Below are 18281 nucleotides of genomic sequence, written 5' to 3' on the forward strand. Positions count from 1 at the left end.
TTGTCTTGTTTACTGTTCCTTGACCAGTATGAGTGGTCTCATCAGACATAACTAACTTATCAGATTTGATATGATGAACTCTAGGCTGATTGTTTGTAATTTGATGATCTCACTGATGCTTATAGATGTTGTATCTTTTATGGAATCCAGTAGTTTGTGGTTCAGCCCTGTGTACGTATGTTGATTTGCATGAGAACTCAGATTTCAACTCTAGATTGTACTTGTCATGTGACCATCGCCCTGTACTAGACGACCTATTTTGAAGTGACCATGTACAGACACACCGTGACCATCGGGTATTTTAAAATTTCCAGCAACTAGGGTTGGACCTAGTTTGAGCATCAACTCGATTATTTGATAAACAATCATATGAGGATTTGGCGAAGCCATCGCACCCAATACTTGTATACTAGTTCACCACTGTGACCATCGGGTCGAAGCTAATTTAGGATCTTCTTGCCCAACCACCACCTCAGCATTTCATCCCAGACAGGTAGTAGCAACAATCAGACTTCCACTGTATAATTTTTTCTCTTTATAATTACCACTTATCTTCATAGTGTTAGGCTATGAAACAGACGAAAGGGAAGTAATAGTAGCCCTCGCCCATGGAATATGACCCCCCCATACTCAAACGAGAGGTATTACTTGACTACTCCACGCACTTACGGATCCCGCATCAAGGCTATCTCATCCAGACACACCTATGCACGTATACCGCAAGTGCACGAAAACAAGAACAGCACCCAATAAGTAGGACAATCAATCCACAAGGAACGGAAATAATAAGTAGTAACAAGAATATGAATGTCTCAAGCAGGTAAGGAAGAGTAGAAATGAGGGAAGTCTCAATCAATAAAGATGAGGTACCTTGGCAATGCTTCCCCTAGGATCTAACATGAAGAGAAAGACTTACAAGTGTTTCTAAACCGAGTTAATCGAGTCGAGGAAATCCAAGAATAATCGGTCCCTGCCTCTAGACCACCGATAGTAGTCCCTTATAAGGTCCTGGTGGAGAAATTGCTCAATCTCAACACCTCACACCATATATGACCGCAATAGACTCTAGGGATTCCTAAGAGTACACCTGATTCCTAAGGATAGGCCTAACCCTACTTCTAGGTGAAAGATCCCTAACCCCCTACAAAGTCCCGGTAAAGAAATCTCTCAATCTCATTCCTCACGCCATATATGGTTGCATAAAGCCTAGGGAATACTGAGATAGAATATACTAATTGGAAGGGAAAGGGGACATTCCACTATCTCATGACTCACCCTCTCAACCCTCTTCAATCTTGAGGTTCTAGCCCTAATGGGGACCTCTCTCTGACCAAGGCAAACAACTCATGTATGCCAATCAAACATAAGATCAATAAAGCAAGAAAAAAATATGAAAGCAAGATTGAAACTCAATTAAACTCAGATTTAATAAAAAACACAAAGTAAATCAATACATGAATAAGATCCTAGGGTTCACATGCCCAAATACCTACTAGGGTTTAGCCCTCCATGGGGCAAATTATAAAAAAAATAATGTAATGTAAATCAATGAAAACCATAGAATAAAACCCCCTTGAATTTGTGATGATGGTCTTGATGGGTCGCTAAACGTCTTGAAGGATTCCTCTTGGAAGTTAAGTCGCCGATGGCTCCCTTGATGCTATGACGAAGAAAGAATTTATCAAGGTTGGTGAAGAACGCCCCCAAATTCGCCAAAGACCTCCTCTCAAAACCCTAGCCACTTTGCCTTTCAAACGCTATCAAAAAGTCTCCAAAGAATAGGGCAAAAGAGCTATTTATAGTCAAAAACTCAAGTCTGTCACGTGCTTCCATGCGACCGTGTGAGCCTTTACATCCCCGTGTGAGCTGTGGAACTGCCCACACGGGCGCATGAACAGTGTTTTTCTACAAAACTGCTACAGTGCTCTTCATAAACAAGGCTCACACACTCTTCTCTTGAGGCCACATGGTCGAGCACACATCCTCATGATAAGTTATGAGGCTTCTCATCATCTAATCATCATTGGGAAAGATCTTGCATTCTTCACACAAGTAGCGACATGGGTGTGTGACTGCCTTTGTGCCCTTCTGACACACGTCCAAATTGCGTGTGTGTACCGCAAGTGCACGGGTGTCAAAGTAATAAAATACTGGGTGAGTTAGGTAATCGAATCTACAGGGAACAAGGCTATTAGTACTAACTGCTTCTATGCTATCTAGCCTAATAATAAATGGGATAGTGTGGTGATCTAATGTGCAAATAAATGAATACCAAAGACGAATATGCTAGGCTAAAATGGAGGGAGATCTGAATAAATAAAGATGAGGTACCCGGGCAATGCTCCCTCTAGGATCTAATACGAAGTTCAAAACTTGATAAATACTTCTAAACTGAGTCTAATGAGTCGAGCTAATCCAAGAACAACCAGTCCTTGTCTCCAAAAACCGGCACTAGTGCCCTACAAGGTCCCAGTGGAGAAATCGCTCAATCGCAACACCTCACACCCCATATAACCGCAATAAGCTTTAGGGATACCTAAGAATGAAACCGATTCCTAAAGATAGATCCAACCCTATTTCCCGGTGAAGGATCCCTAACCCCCTGCAAGGTCCCGGCGGAGAAATCTCTCAATCTCACGCCTCACACCAAATATGGTTGCATAGAGTCTAGGGAATACTGAGATAGAAAACACTTATCGGAGGGAAAATGGGACTCTCCACTATCTCATGACTCACCCTGTCAACCCTCTTTAACCTTGGAGTTCTAACTCTAATGGAGACCTCTCTCATCAAAGTAACAAATCATGCATAGAAAATCAACCACAAGGATCAATAAAACTTGCAAGCAATGGGAACACAAGATTAAAACTCAAATCAACTCGGATTAATTAGAACCATAAAGCAAATCAATACAAAAGACAAGATCCTAGGGTTCACATGACCAAATACCTATTAGGGTTTAGCTCTCCATGGAGCAAGTTACAAAACAAAGATAAATACAATGAATAGCAATGTAAACCATAGAGAAAAACCCCCTTGAATTCGTGATGGTTGGCCTTGATGGGTAGTTCAACATCTTAAAGGATTCCTCTTTGTAGCTAGGTCGTCGGTGGCTTCCCAAGTGCTATGATGGCAAAGGAAACTATCAAAGTTGATGAAGAACACCCTCCAAACTCGTAAAGGCCTCCTCTCCAAACCCTAGCCGTCTCACCCCTCAAGGGCAGCACAAAAGATGTCAAAGAATAGGGCAAGAGGGCTATTTATAAGCACAAACTGTGTCTGTCACGTGCCTCCACGCGCCCGTGTGGATTTCTCACGCACCCGCATGGCCTAAAGGAATTTCCACGCAGTTATGTGAATAGTAATTCTACTACAATACTTCCATAGTAAAATGCTACATTATTTTGCTACAATACTTAGCTATAGTGCTCTTCGTAAACACGGTCTAAACACTCTTCTCTTGAGGCCACATGGCTGGCACACGTCCATGTGGTAGGCTATAAGACTTTTCTTTATTGAAGTATCTTTGAAAGGTCTTGCAATCTTCACAAAGAGAAGGAATATGAAGATGTGACTGCCTTTGTGTTCTTCCAACTAGTAAATTGCCTTGAATCTCCTTGGAAGTTGGCACACACCTCCACGTTCATGAACTCCTCTTGTGTCTTGGTCTTTGAATTAAACAAGAACTCCCAACATTGTGTCTTTATAACCTATCTTTGCTTCCTTTTGATTCTTCAAGGCATTCACAACCTAATTGCACAAAAGAACACCAAATACACAATATGAGACATAAACCATGGTAAAAATGATGCTCAATTCATGTAAAACATATATAAAAATATGTCTACTCAAGCACTTATCACCTTCCAACTCACAATCTAGCTTGAATTCTCTAGGAAGTTAGCACACACCCCACGTGTATGAGCTCCTCTTATGTCTTGATCTTTATAATGCACAAAAACTCCCAAAAGGTGCCTTCATAACATATCTTTGCTTCTTTTTCTTCACTGAAGGCCTTCACAACCTATATGCACAAAAGAACACCAAATACAATTTATGAGACATAAACCATAATAAAAATGATGCTCAATGCATGTAAAACAAATAAAAAAATATGTTAACTCAAGCTCTTATCACAAGGGAAAGATGAGCCACAACAGGCGTCATCCGCCTGTTGTGAGACCGTTATGAGATTTTTCCCACTCATCTCACCACAGCAACACCAGGCAACTGAAAAAAGCCCTTTATCAGCTGGTTGTTGCTCCATGCGAGGACACAATGGACACACCACGGGTATTGTATGCCCATGGTAGCCCGAACATCGTGTATAATAGAGCTACTGAGTCACACAATGGGTCGTTGTGTGCCCATTGTAATAACCCAGAGATATATTATGGCCTTGATAACAAGCATTGTGAGATCATTATGGTCATATAACGGCTATGATGTACTTGTTGTCCTTTCCTGCATTGCATTTTCCATATTCTATTGATTGATTTTCAATATTCTTTCTGAATTGCAGGTTATGGGTCAAAAGAAAACTGCTAGTGGCCCCCTAACAGAGGTCAAGAAAAAAAATAAGACCGAAGAATCTTCTCAGCCATCAGTACCACAGTGTGGGGATCCCGAGCACAAAGCCCACTACATGTGGTGCATCGATCAGAGATTCATTAAGGGGTGTTAGATAGACTGGCTAACACTCGAGCACATTGGTCTCGCCGATGAGGTATGGGACCTTCTTTCAGTTTATGGTTGGGATCAATTCTTTGGCATCGACGAACTGACATACTAGGAGCTCACGATGGAGGTCATGAGCTCTTTGAGCTCGATCGTACCATTATCAGCTTAGGACATTAGGATACAATCAGTTTCCAGATATTCAGGGAAGAGTATATGATGTCCTACATAGACTTCACAGTCCGGATGTGGTTGGTAGATGTAGAGTACACCCGCACGACATCATACTCAGAGCTCCATGTCAACCCACTGGTCCATCTATTCCCAGATTAGGTATGGACCCAGACACTTCGGGCCGTGCAAGACCTCAAAAGCGTCTACCTTAGGACGCCCGGCGTTCTAATACCTCCACGTCATCCTGTCCCGAACATTGGCTGGGCGAGGAGATAGCACGGGGGTTGTGAACCTCCGAGATTTGTATTTCCTATGGAGCATGGTAGCTTGGGAGTCGATTCACATCTGTCAAGCGCTCACCTGCTAGTTAAGGCATCAATCGTAGGACCTTTGATTGGCGGCCATATTCCCTGGAACTTACATCACCAGGCTTGCACGAGGGCTTGGTCTGATTGATCATTGCGCAGGAATGTACCGTGTAGGGGGCATACAGCCACTCGGAGTCACCATGCTCCGTGCCATGCACATGATTAAGCGGCAGGACACACCCATGGGGTGTAGTACTAGGTGGTCCATTGGACCAACTCTAAGTCTTCGGACAATGAGGAGTCTCTTCCAGAGACCACCGCCACCACAGTTCCCCCGATCCTGGCTCCAGCTCATGCATCATCCATCGTTACATCTCCAATGAAGTCGGAGTCTCCTCACACTTCACTGACACCACCAGTACTTCACCGATCGTATACCATGCTAGACTTCCCCTGCCGAACTCCACCCTTTTGATTTTATATACCACTTTTGTACTTTTATATTTCAGTACATTGTACATTTTATTACAGTAAGGGGCACTTGCCCTGCTGCTTTTGTACCTTCTGATATTAGTGGATTCTATTTTATAGCAGTATATAGTTTTTATTTACTGTGTATTTAACTACTCCAAATGTGTCTCATTAGGGTTTAAGGTGATCGGGTGCTGTTCTAACCCGCATAATTTGTTGCTTAGATAAGGGTAACTTCATCGCCCTAGTCGGCCAAACTAAGAAATCAAGGGAGTACTAGTAACCATACACTCTTTTAATTTAATTTCTTACTATACATCACTGCGCTTATACATACAAGCGTACATTGGGGATAATGTACATCTTTAAGTGTGGGGAGGGAGTATAGGTTTGCCTTTTCTTTGCATGTTATTTTATACACTCTTTTAATTTAATTTCTTACTATACTATACTGTGTTACTATACTATCAATCTTCGAAATTATTATCATTTTTTTAGGGGTGCTTGTATCTTATACACATGTTAGTGTTGATCTTTGAAGATATTGCACCTGCTTGTTGAAGTTTTTTTTGGTCTAAGGACATGATACACTAGACTAGTAATTATTTCGTTCCCTCTCGAGAGTTTGGTTGCTCTGCGAGTCTTTACCCTACCTTGTGTTCCTCCTGACTTCACCTTACACCTTATATGTGTCTAGTGAGTGCTTTTTTTATTTAATGGGGATATGATCAGTACTTACTTTATTGCTCTAAGTCAGGATATATGTACAGCAGGAAGAGCTACCTCTTTTGTAGTGCGTAGTTGCTCCTAATGAGTTGGATACAAAGTGTATGCCCTAGTGGGGAGAGGGCTACCACATGAGAAATGTGAAAGCTACTGATTGTGAAATGAAAAAAGTTAAAAAAAAGGAAAAGAGAGAGAGGGTAATCAAGCATAAAAATTATGAAAAGTGTAAGAGTGAGGCTGCATAAAACTCTAAAAAGTTTCTCTACACAATCTAGACTATAAGGTAGTGGACAAGGAGACCGACACTTGGGAAAGTACTTTTCATCGTATAGTAGACTACTATTTGTAGAGGAATAATCACGCTACCTGGCATTTAATTGTCTCCTCGTACTACTGAAACTCCATACTTAGTTGCCTAAGATCAAACACTTATCATGTATTCTATTTTGATCAGTTTTATTTGCTTGAGGATGTACAAGCAAACATTTAATTGTGGGGATATTAGATAAGTGCTAAACTGAACATATTTTCCATATCATTTACACTGCATCTAGCATGAAATTATATTTAATTATCATCCCATTTGGACGAAATTTTATTCTTTTGTTTACAATGATCTTCATATTTTTTTATGAAGAAAGAAATGAATTTGAGGACGTTTTGAAGCAAAATAAAGCAAGTTGCTGAATCAAAGCTGCACCATGACTCACAACGGGCGTTATGGCAACACACAACACCCATTGTCTACACTCACCACTACCGTGATCAAGCCGTGGTAGTATGAGCTCATTGGTAGCAACATAGAAGCCATAACGGCCTCACAACGGCTGTTGTAAAGTCCATAATGGCTGTTGTGAAGTCTATAACGGTCGTTATCAAGACGCATAATGCCCAAAGACTATACCAGGACGTGACTTGGAGACCAAGCAACAACTTACTCACAACGGGCATCACAATGCCCATGGTGAGGCCATGGCGAAGCCGATTACTACACCCCTGTATTCTCTAAATTTTGGGAGACTCTATTACCAAAGAACCTAAGATGGTTGGGTTTCTGGAGATCTAAGTTGCGGGAGATGGTGTTTCTTCCATAATCCAACGGATTTTTCTGGATTTTTCAAGAGTATGTCAACGAGCGTCATCGCGAAGATCACACATGATGAGCATCTTCAAAGATCATCATCTGAGGGGCATGAGTGTGACACGTCATCAGACAATCTTAGGATCATCAAATCCCCATCTTCGGAGAACTATTGGAGGAAGTTATCCTAGGAATGTATTAAACGCTTATTTATTCTTTATTTGGTCTTGTCGTTCTATTGTGCTTTGATACATTGTTTTGTATGATCCATAAGAACCTAATTCAGTGGGAATTGTATGTCTAGATCCCTCGGTTATTATTTATCAATCTTGATTGATTAATATAAATTATTCTAGTTTTCGTAATCCTTGCATGTTCTTAATTAATTATTACATGTTGATGTGGATAAGAAGGATATGCTCTCATATTGATGACACCCATGCCATGATAGATCTATGCATGTTCTAAGATGTAAGGCATATCTAGGTTTCCGGATTATAAATTAATTGTCCTTTAGGTGTAGGGTCTAGTTGGTCTCTTCTTGTGGGATTCCCGCACTTAAAGCAAACCTGGGAGGCTGCGACGGAAGAGGTTCCATCTTAAGTTCCTAGTGGTTTAGACCTAGTCGCCATGGCTTATTGGGGCTAGTAGGTCTTTGAATTCCCCTAGTTCGAACCTAGAACACGATTGACACTTACCGCCTATCATAATTAATAATCAAGATGATTATAGCACATACTCCAAACTCCTTCTAAGTATGCTTAACATCATGTCCAATTGTATTGTTTAATAGTGTTGTATAAGAAGAACTAAAGAAAGACCGTAAATGATTAGGTTATTGATTAAGTAAAAAAAAAGTAATAGGAGCCTCTCGCCATTCTTGGGGAAATCTAGAGAAATCTAGAGAAGTAATAGGGAGGCCGTGAGGCTTCCAAAGAGGCTTTGTGGGTTCCCTTGTGCCCCCAAGGGAGGCCACAAGGCCTTAGGATAACTTTTAAGGATTTTACCACCCTTTCATACCTTCACTTGACGCCAACTTAAAATCTAACACTAAAATACAACTAAGAGGACTCACACACTAAAGATACACACAAAGAATGAATCAAAAACAAAGCAAGGAAGTAGGAAAATGGTCTAAATACCACAAGTTCTCCATCATTGGAGAACAACAATCCAATCCAAAGGAATTAAAATACATAAAGGGAATAACAAAACTCCCTCAAAGCTCGCAATCTCCTTGGATGGATGAAGTTCTTCAAAGATTCCCCAAAATCACCGCTAAGATCTATCCACGAACGGCTCCCTTGAAGATTTAAACCTTCTCCTAATCTCTCCCTATTATTTTCTTCCTTCTCTGGCAAGATATCCAAGGAAAAACCCCCCAAATCGCCGCCTAAAGGGCGACCAAAGAGTAGAGAAAAAGCTCTCCGCAAAAGCTTTAATTTCTGCCTTTTATAACTCAAGATTCGGGGGCTCTTACAGCCACTACAGTAATTCTTACGTCTGTAACAGTTCCTCATAAGGTCCTCTGGTTGGAGCATATAGCCATAACTAGCCCGTAACTGTGCCAGTCAATAGTGATTTACTATAATAACCATGAACATTACACTGCTGCAGTAACCCTTACGGCATGAGGCTACGGTGGTAACAATGCTGTAAGGTTCTTAGGTTGGGGCTTACAGCCATAACTTGCCCGTAACAGTGCTATAAATAGTGATGTTCTACAGTAGCATGACCAGTGCACTTCCACAGCAAAAGCCCGTAATAGCACCAATAAGCTCGCCCGTAAGTCACTATAAAAACTCTATTCTTATTCCAAAATTAGCTCAAATCGCCTCAAACTTATTCCTCTTGATCAATATGTCCTCATTCTAGCCTGAATACGAAATAGAAGCGAATTAAGCACCAATTCAATCATATATCCAATAATTACATGCAAAGTGCTATGAATAATAATAATAAAATACATTCATTTAAGCACTTATCAGTACATCTTTGGTTAGGGTATTTTGGAGACTTCGTCTTTCATAATCCTGTTGAATGGGTTAGTGATAATCTCGGTGCTCTTTGCAATCATGTGGAGTGGATTTTAGGAGAAATCGCGTCTCTACTCTGTATTCAGATTAGGAATAATCTCTCTCTATGGGGGAGATTGCCTACTTAAAAGATTTTCATTAGCTCATAGTAAGATTTCATAGAGTGTTAATGCAATTATGTGGATATTTGTATCATCTCTGTAGCTATGCCCAGACATCGCTTTCTTCCTTGACTTCTCTACTATTATTTTCCATATTTTCTTATCTTTGCTTGCTTTTGTTCACAAACACAATATTTGATCACTTAGCCTATTTTTCGAGTTTAGGATTACTACTAGTATTTACTTTATTCCATGTGAACCGACACTCTGCTTTTACGCACACTTTATTATGCGATCGGCACGTACACTTGCGTCCCTATCAGCAATTATTAAGAAGATATTCCTATTAGGATTATGATAAAATTGTCAATTTACAATTTTATTTCATGGAATGAGTGAAATTAAAAATTGGTCTAGGGTTTTTGTCTTAAGTCTAAATTTTGATTTAAATTCGATGAAGTCGAATAGATAATCAAAATTATAAGGACTCAAAAACAAAAGTGGTTTTAGTTACATTAGGACTCATATTTCTAATAGAACTTCTATGTTAATGTTTATCATATTATGAAGGTTCTTATTTTAAATAGGACTTCATAATTGAATGGTGTTTATCATATTATGAAGGTTCATATTATGAATAGAAGTCATAATTGAATAATGTTTATCATGTTTTATGAAGTCTCTATAAATATGACTCCTCTCTAATCATAGAATCAATCAATTAATTATCTAGTGAGAAAATCCCCAAGCTCTCTCTTCCTCTCTAACCATAGCAGCTATTTGGAGAAGAAGAGGAGATTGTCTCTTTATTTCGACATGTGATCTAGAGACATGAGACTTTCGTTTGGCACTAGAAGATCTATGACAATCCAAAAGAAAAATTCGGCACATCAAACGAAAGGCTTTCAAACATTAAGAGGTAATTTTCAAGGTCTTTTAATTAAACTATGGTGTTTATTACAACAATTAGACATATCACAAATTTATTTTGCTTCTACATGCCTTTGATGATGTTATTTAATTTTTGTGATATTGCCTAACAATTCTAATCTAACTTTGTATGGGATTAAGGTCAATAGACTCGATAGAAAGATTGGCTACAATTGAATCCATATCTTCTCTAGATAGAGTTCATTGAGTATAATGCAGTCATAGGGTAGTTTGTATCAGTTATTGTTCACATTAAGATATGGGACAATATAATTCAGGAACTCTCTTGGTTCAACTGTATTGCAAAAATCTAGTGTGACCTTGTCTTCAACCTAATCAAACCCTATCGGAAATTTATGCCCAAACACCCTTCTTATATGCTTGACTTATCGTGAGTCTATTTCTGATTTAGTTCTTAGATTTTGCTTTAGATTTGATACCTAGATCTTAGTTTAGGCTAATTGACAAGCTGTGAATTAGTACTAGTATTCTCTAATTTCCCGTGGATTGATAACTTTGCCTTTTAGCACACTATATTACTTGATCGTCACGTGCACTTGCATTTTGTAGGCACCTTTAGTTCCTAAACCATCTCATATATAGAGAATCAAAACAAGAAAGGAATAGGAGAGCAAGACTAAGATCAAATCAAAGAGAAGAGCTTGCTTACTTGATTAATTGTAAGAATTAAGCCAGCACCACCCTTGAACTTCCTCCAAACTCCCAACAATGCAAAAAAGGATTAGCCTTAGCTCACACACACACACACACACACACACACACACACCATCCTCCCAAGGCTACACAAGGATCCAAAAAGAGGGAAGCTTGGCCTCTTTTGAAACCCAGATCTTTGACATCTCCCTACCGTGGCATGGTGTGGCCGCATGAGAAAGGAGGCATGGCTAACAGAGTACTGGAATCGGGTTAGGTTGCGTACACAAGAAAAAGAATTCAAGGCTTCATGGGATGGCAAAGCAGGAAGGGAAAAAGATTGGCTTCACATTGACTGGGGTGTGGGTTGATGAGTACAATTCATATCATGTTTTATTACCCTCAATCCATGCTTATTCTTATCTTTTATGACTAACTTTCAGCTTCTACAACCAGCCAAAAGGGAACATGCTAGCCTTGAACACAGACGACGGACTAAAGGTAATACTCCATCCTCCCTTGTCACTGACGATGTCATGACGAGGTTGAGTTTTTTTTAACAAAGTTTACGACCAAGCATCCAGAATAACTGGCTCACTCGAAAGATTTTTGGGATGAGAGATTTAATGGAATCATGTTGTGCTACTTTAAAAAAAGAATAAGGACAAGGTGGGATCCATTGTTACAGTCTTTCTGATTCAATTAACATGCTAATCTATCATGTTTACCTTCCCTAGCACAGGTTACTCAAATCATTTGATGAAGTGATCAAGCTAAGAAATTGTCATCACATTGTAAGAAGGATCATGAATTCTGGGTCTAGCTACTTGGTTAGCAAAGAAGAATGAAAATCAAGAGTGCTTGCATGAAGGAATAACTTCCAAACCCTTGACTATTTCTTCTTAGAATAACATGCGATTAGACAAGTAATAAGTTGCTTGTGGCATCAATTTTGAGGATAATCTTGAAAAAAAATTAAATGTTTTCTTGCTATCCACTTGCTTGAATCTGAGAGAATTACCCTTTTCAAGGGACCCATGGAGATCTCTCAATAGGTTTATACAATCTTTTTTTTTTCGTCTCTAGAGAAAATTTTATTCTAGAATGTTAGAGGTGTGGGTTGGCTTGCTAAATAATTCATGATTAAAAATTGCTTAGTTAACTTCCAGGTAGACATTTGTTGTATCCAAGGATTAAAATTCTTCAATCTTAATTGGTACATTTGGAGAGCTATTTGGAGGACCAATCTTGACCAATATCTACATATCCTACCATGGAGGCCCGCAAGATGGATGATCATTGGTTGGAATAGCTTAATTGCCATAGGCTAGTGGATTCATGTTAGTCACTTTTTTTTTACAGTAGAATTTCATAATCTACTGGATAACTTCATGTAGTTGGTACATTAGTTTATGGGCTGAATTTCTGCCATCTCAAAGATGCAATATGGATAGAGATCTACATTAGTTATGAATAAAGCACACTTTCTTGGATTATCTATGAGGATTTCAATGCTATATTCTTACTTGATGAATAAAAACAAGGGTTGTCCTAACCTAGATGATGTCAACCCTGCACAATTAGTTATTCAGGGTGTATATTTGATTGAGCCACCCTTCTTTGGTCCTAGGTTTACATGGACCAACGACCATGCTAACTGATATAGGTCTAATTGGATTGGTTCTTAATTACTAAGGATTGGTTTAATTCATAGTATAGAGTCACCCAATTCAACCTTCCTAGAATCAATTTTGACCATGTCCCTATCGATTTTGAGTTTGGTTAACACAACTTTTGACCTCATGGCCTTTCAGGTATGAAATGTCATGGCTACTAGTGGAGGGCTTTGGTGAGTTGATTAAGGAATGGTGGGACATGTCAATCCTAGTTGGGTGAGGGAATGGGTTAAAGAGAAGTTTAGTTCCATTAGCTTATCTGCTTATGTACAAAAACTCTTCTTTTCACCATAGGGAAATTGAACACTATTAGAGAAAATAGAAGTCCTACCATTGATGATTTCACAGAAGAATTTACATTGCGATTAGAACTAGAACTCATTCTACTAAAAAAGGAGTTTCGTTAGAGGCAGCTTTGCCATATAACTTGGCTTATAGAAGAAGATACTGGTAATAAGTTCTTCACCATAGTGGCAACTTTAATTGCACTTTTGGAGAACTGCCAAGTCAACTAATCTGCCTGAGATGTATAGAAAACTACAAAACATGAGAAATTTGAGAGGGAAAGCTCAGATTATGGATGAGTTATCAGAGAAATAACTAATTAGAAGTTGGCGCTAAGCTTACTATGTGATGTAGTCAAGTCTGAGACTGTGGATAATAACATGTGTGAGACCTTCAATGAGGTGCTCTTGAAGTTAGAAACAAGCCAATAATTTCCTTGCATGAAGGCATTAGGCAGTGTGTCATGAATAGGATAGTTGTTAAGAGAGCATATGATATGAATTGGAAACTTAAGTCGGACCTCACATAATTACAAAGCCTGAAAAGGAAAAGAGTTAAAGTGCAAGGTGGATGGTTGAGTGGAATGGGTAAGCATGGCAAAAGATGTTTTGTGATAATATGGTACAGAATGTAAGATAGGGGTATGTTGTTAGACTAGAAAATTATGCTTGCAGTTGTGGGAAATGGGATAAAACACTACAAAAAAATTGCCACATTACTTTAAAATTGTTAGAATAGATAAGATATTTTTTGAAGGATTTAGTTCAGTTGGTATAGCTATTATAGTATACTGACTTTTATCTATAGTGACAGTCAAATCCATAGCTACAAATTATCTATAGCAATGGAAGTTCATAAGTGTTAGAATAAATTAGATATTTACAGATGATTGTTCTTCTATTGGTATAAATATCGCTATATACAAACACTTTTCTATAGTGGCGGTGAAATTTTGTAGCTATAGATAGTTTATACTAACAAAACTTTATTACTGTTATAAATTTAATATATACTGACGCTTGTTTGTCTGTTATTATAAATATCATATGCCGACACTTATTTATAGTGATAGTTAAATTCCATAATTATAGACTATTTATACTAACAAAATTTTATAACTATCACAATAAATCAGACATTTACTGAAGTTCAACTTCTAAGAGAAAAAAGTTGTGACTTCCACATAGAATGTTTGAAAGAGAAAAACTAAAAAATACTGTCATAATCTATCAAAATCTACAAGTGAAATAGCCTTTTCTTTTTCTAATTTTAATTTAATGATGTAATTAAGTTCTCGTTCCCATAAATTTATTTCTCATCAAAATATGAACTTAGTTACCTTAACTAAGAAACAGTTCATATTTTTTTTTCTTTTCTTGATAATTTTTCTCCCTTTCAACTAATTTAATTTTATATATGTATATATATATATATATATATATATATATATATATATATATCAGGAAAGAATAAAATTAAAAAAGTAACATTTTTAAAATTAAATATTCTAACCAAAGTTAGTATCGTCCAATAGTAAGGCATGTAGAGTCTTATGTGGGAGGTTGGGAAAGTCGAATCTCTCTTTCTTACAAGTGTAAATAATGTAAATAGTGCTTTGTCTGTTTATAAAAGAATAATAAAAAAAAAAAAATCTGAGAATCGGGGTATATTACCTCCGTTATAATTAGATGAGTGGTATTTTTGATAAAATTTTTAATTATGTGAAGAATAGAAAAAGTTGAGTGTTTTTTTTTAAATATAGACAAATTTGAGAACTTTGTAAAGAAAAAAAAAACATAAATAAATAAATAAAGGAAAATATGAACAACCACCTTTCTGATAATAGAAATAAAAAAAACTAGAGGGTGAAGTCCAAGAAACAATCTATCTTGAGAAAACAATCTATTTTTTATTATTATATGGATGGGATTCCATGAACTCCCCAAAAGCGTGATTTGGCCCCAATTTTTTTAATAGTAATATTTAGTAATTTATTTAATTAATCTAAAATCCTTTAAGATTCACTCATTTTGATAAAATAAAACCAGTCTGAGAAAACTTCTTTGAGATTCCTCTATTCACTCTCAGCTTCTTACACTCTCTCAATGCATTAGTGGCCCAGTATGATATTAATGATTTTTCTTTGATTTTGTCTTCTATTATGGATGTGTTATATAGTATTTTTGTTTGGTCTAGGGAGTACACAGTTGTAGAATAGTCATTTCTATATTTTTCTGCAGAATGCATGGTCAGAGAATTATATGGGAGTGCACACGGGTGTGTACTTGGCCGTGTAACTCTCTGGAAAACTTAGGGAAATGCATTATAGCAGTAGTACTGCAATAGTGATATTGTAGCAACAGTGTAACTCTCTGGAAACTTTGAACATGGGTAGAGAATTACATGGACGTATACATGCCCGTGTAACTCTATGGAAAACTGGAAAAAATTGGTAGAAAAGTACATGGGCGTGTAACTCTCTAGAAAAATTCAAAGAACCACAAGGCGCGTGTAATCGTGTACTTGCCCATGTAACTCTGTGGATATTCAGAATGGGGTACACAGCCGTAGATAAAGCAATGTAGAATGTTATTGTAGCAATATACACTGACGTGTAGATGTGATACACTCTAATGTACTGTAGCTTTATTATAGCATCAGTGAATTTTGCTTCTTTCTCTTGTTTGGAATGAAGCCAAGTTCCATAGAAACTCTTTGGAAGTCCTTGAACCAAAGTTTGAGTCAACCCTAGGCCTCTTATAATGATTGCATTGCATATAGATTTTGGGTTCTCCTTGTGCATCTCTATTCTCATTCTTTTGTTGGTTACTCATTCTCTTTTGTTTCTTGGTTTGTGTGTGTGGTTGTGTTTTGGTTAGGTGGTGAAACTCGCCTCGAGACAAAGAACCGGCGGAGTAATACCCTTGTGGAGTTTAACCTCGTAAGTTTGTGAGAGGGTTTAGTTGAATTGCATGATTCTAATAGTGTCTCTAAATATTTTTAATCATTTGATGAAACTATTTCATGGCTTTATCGTACTAAATAAATATTTTGTTTCGTTTGAAATGGTTTACAATGCTATTGATCTATATATGAAATTTCTAGATGTTTGAAAGAAATGTCTCAGATTTGACTCATTTTTATGAATGAGAATGGTTTGTGAAACCCCTTTGCTCGTATGATCATGATTTTGGCATTTATGGATGTGAAAATGGTTTTATTTGTGAAATGCAAATGCTTGTCCTAAATGTGGACATGATGACATGTTTGAATATGAAATGCATTATTTGGACACCTACATGTCTTGAACATATACATGAAAGTGTTGGCCTGCGTTCTTAATGTTCTTGATAGGGTGGTTTTTATGGTGATGGGGGCTTAGCCCTATCTACTGCAGTAGGAGGTCTTTATGGGACAACCTATAGAGGTGGCGTGGAGGACCCATTGTTATGTGCCCATTACAGGTGGTGTAGAGATTTCCTAATTTGGTGGTACATCGGGAACCCAGAATCGCCACACAGGATCTCGGTGGGTCAATGTCAAGGGCATGAGGACCTTGACTACTCTGAACCTAGCCATGACCATGGCTAGAGTTTGGAGAAGTTTTCTAGGCCACTATTTATATGATGGATATGCGAACTTGTATTATTTTTTTGAAACCATGTTTTCTTGCGAAGGAAATCTGTATGCTGTGAACTCCTTTGCAGTTTTTGTAAGAATGATTTGTTGACGGGTTTTGTTCATAATTCTTTTGAAAACTCGTATTATGCTTAAAATTATTATTTGTGAATGTTGAAAACTTCACTTGATCACATTGATGTTTATTCTCATTATGAAACCTATGTACATATATATGTTTATACATATGCTGAAATACTTTGAGGCTATAAATATACTTGTGAAAGCCTATATTTTTAGATTTATATATTGTGGGTTTATATCTGTTTAAAATTATGCTAATCCACTCACTGAGTAACTCTAGTTACTCACCCTTCTAGGCTTTAGTGTATAGTGGGGTTGCACTGAGGTGAAGTGCTTGGTATTTGCTTGTTTTGACTTCGTTATCTCGAGCCTTGATGTTTGTTTGTTCTTGAACATGGTTGCATTGTATAAGGAATGGGGATCCACTAGTGTCCCTGACTTTTTGAACTTATATTACTTGCATACTTGCCTTTTTGAAACCTTGGTTGTATTTGTGATTTGTATGTTTCCTTGAACTTTATGGACCTATTTTCTGAAATTCTTGCTTCCTTATGTAATCATCGTGTTCTATGCCTTGTATGATTATTATTGGTGATTCATGTATAGCCTTGTGTAATCAAGGAAATTGTATCTCTTATGACAATTCGAGTGTTGGGCGGTGTGTAGCCTTCCTTGAGTTATCACGGCGGTTGTTGGGTGCCGTTCTTGTAGGGCGACGAGTGACACCAAGGATCACCCTTGAGTTTTCATCACAAGGCACCACAGGTTTATCATATCTATATTGCAGTCAATTTGTTCAATCACGAAGTTTGTGTATGGGTGGAAAGAGAGAGCGATCAAGCTCTGATGCACGTCACCACTATTACTTCCTAGGGTTTCCACTGCTTTCCTTGTTTTCAATTTGTTTATCTCTTCTTAGGGTTTCATTACTATGATGTTTTCCACTAGATTGTTTGTAGATGTTGATTTGAAATCCATCTGAGAACCTAGGTTTTTTTTATTATTAGAATTTAGTAGGAAAAATTTACGAATGTTGTATGGATTATTGTTTTTGGATTTAGAGGAGTTTGTTAGATTGATGCTGGATTGGTTTGTTTTGGTTTGCTAATTTGAGATTTGATTGTCGGGAGTGTAGTATTTTGGGAAGGTGTGGCCGATCTTTGATTCCGGCCAATCGTGAGACTTCAATAAGGTAAATCATCTTTTCTTTGATTTTAATGTTTTGAATTATTTTTTCCTATTTTGATGTGGTTTGTTGCGTTACTTTTTGTCACTCTTGCACATTTTCTTTTGATGTTGCCTAAGTTTTGTGTGATTTATGCTTATTTTGGTTTGTTTTCATTTATTAGAAGATCATGCAAGGGATTATAAGCCAGTTGGAGTTGCAAGGGCAACTTCCGTGGAGCAATTCTAGGGTTTCATCCCTTTCCACTTGTTGTGGGCCGAGGTCTGTGAATTCT

Source organism: Dioscorea cayenensis, chromosome 19 (assembly GCF_009730915.1).
Source record: "Dioscorea cayenensis subsp. rotundata cultivar TDr96_F1 chromosome 19, TDr96_F1_v2_PseudoChromosome.rev07_lg8_w22 25.fasta, whole genome shotgun sequence".
In the NCBI taxonomy this organism is placed as follows: domain Eukaryota; kingdom Viridiplantae; phylum Streptophyta; class Magnoliopsida; order Dioscoreales; family Dioscoreaceae; genus Dioscorea; species Dioscorea cayenensis.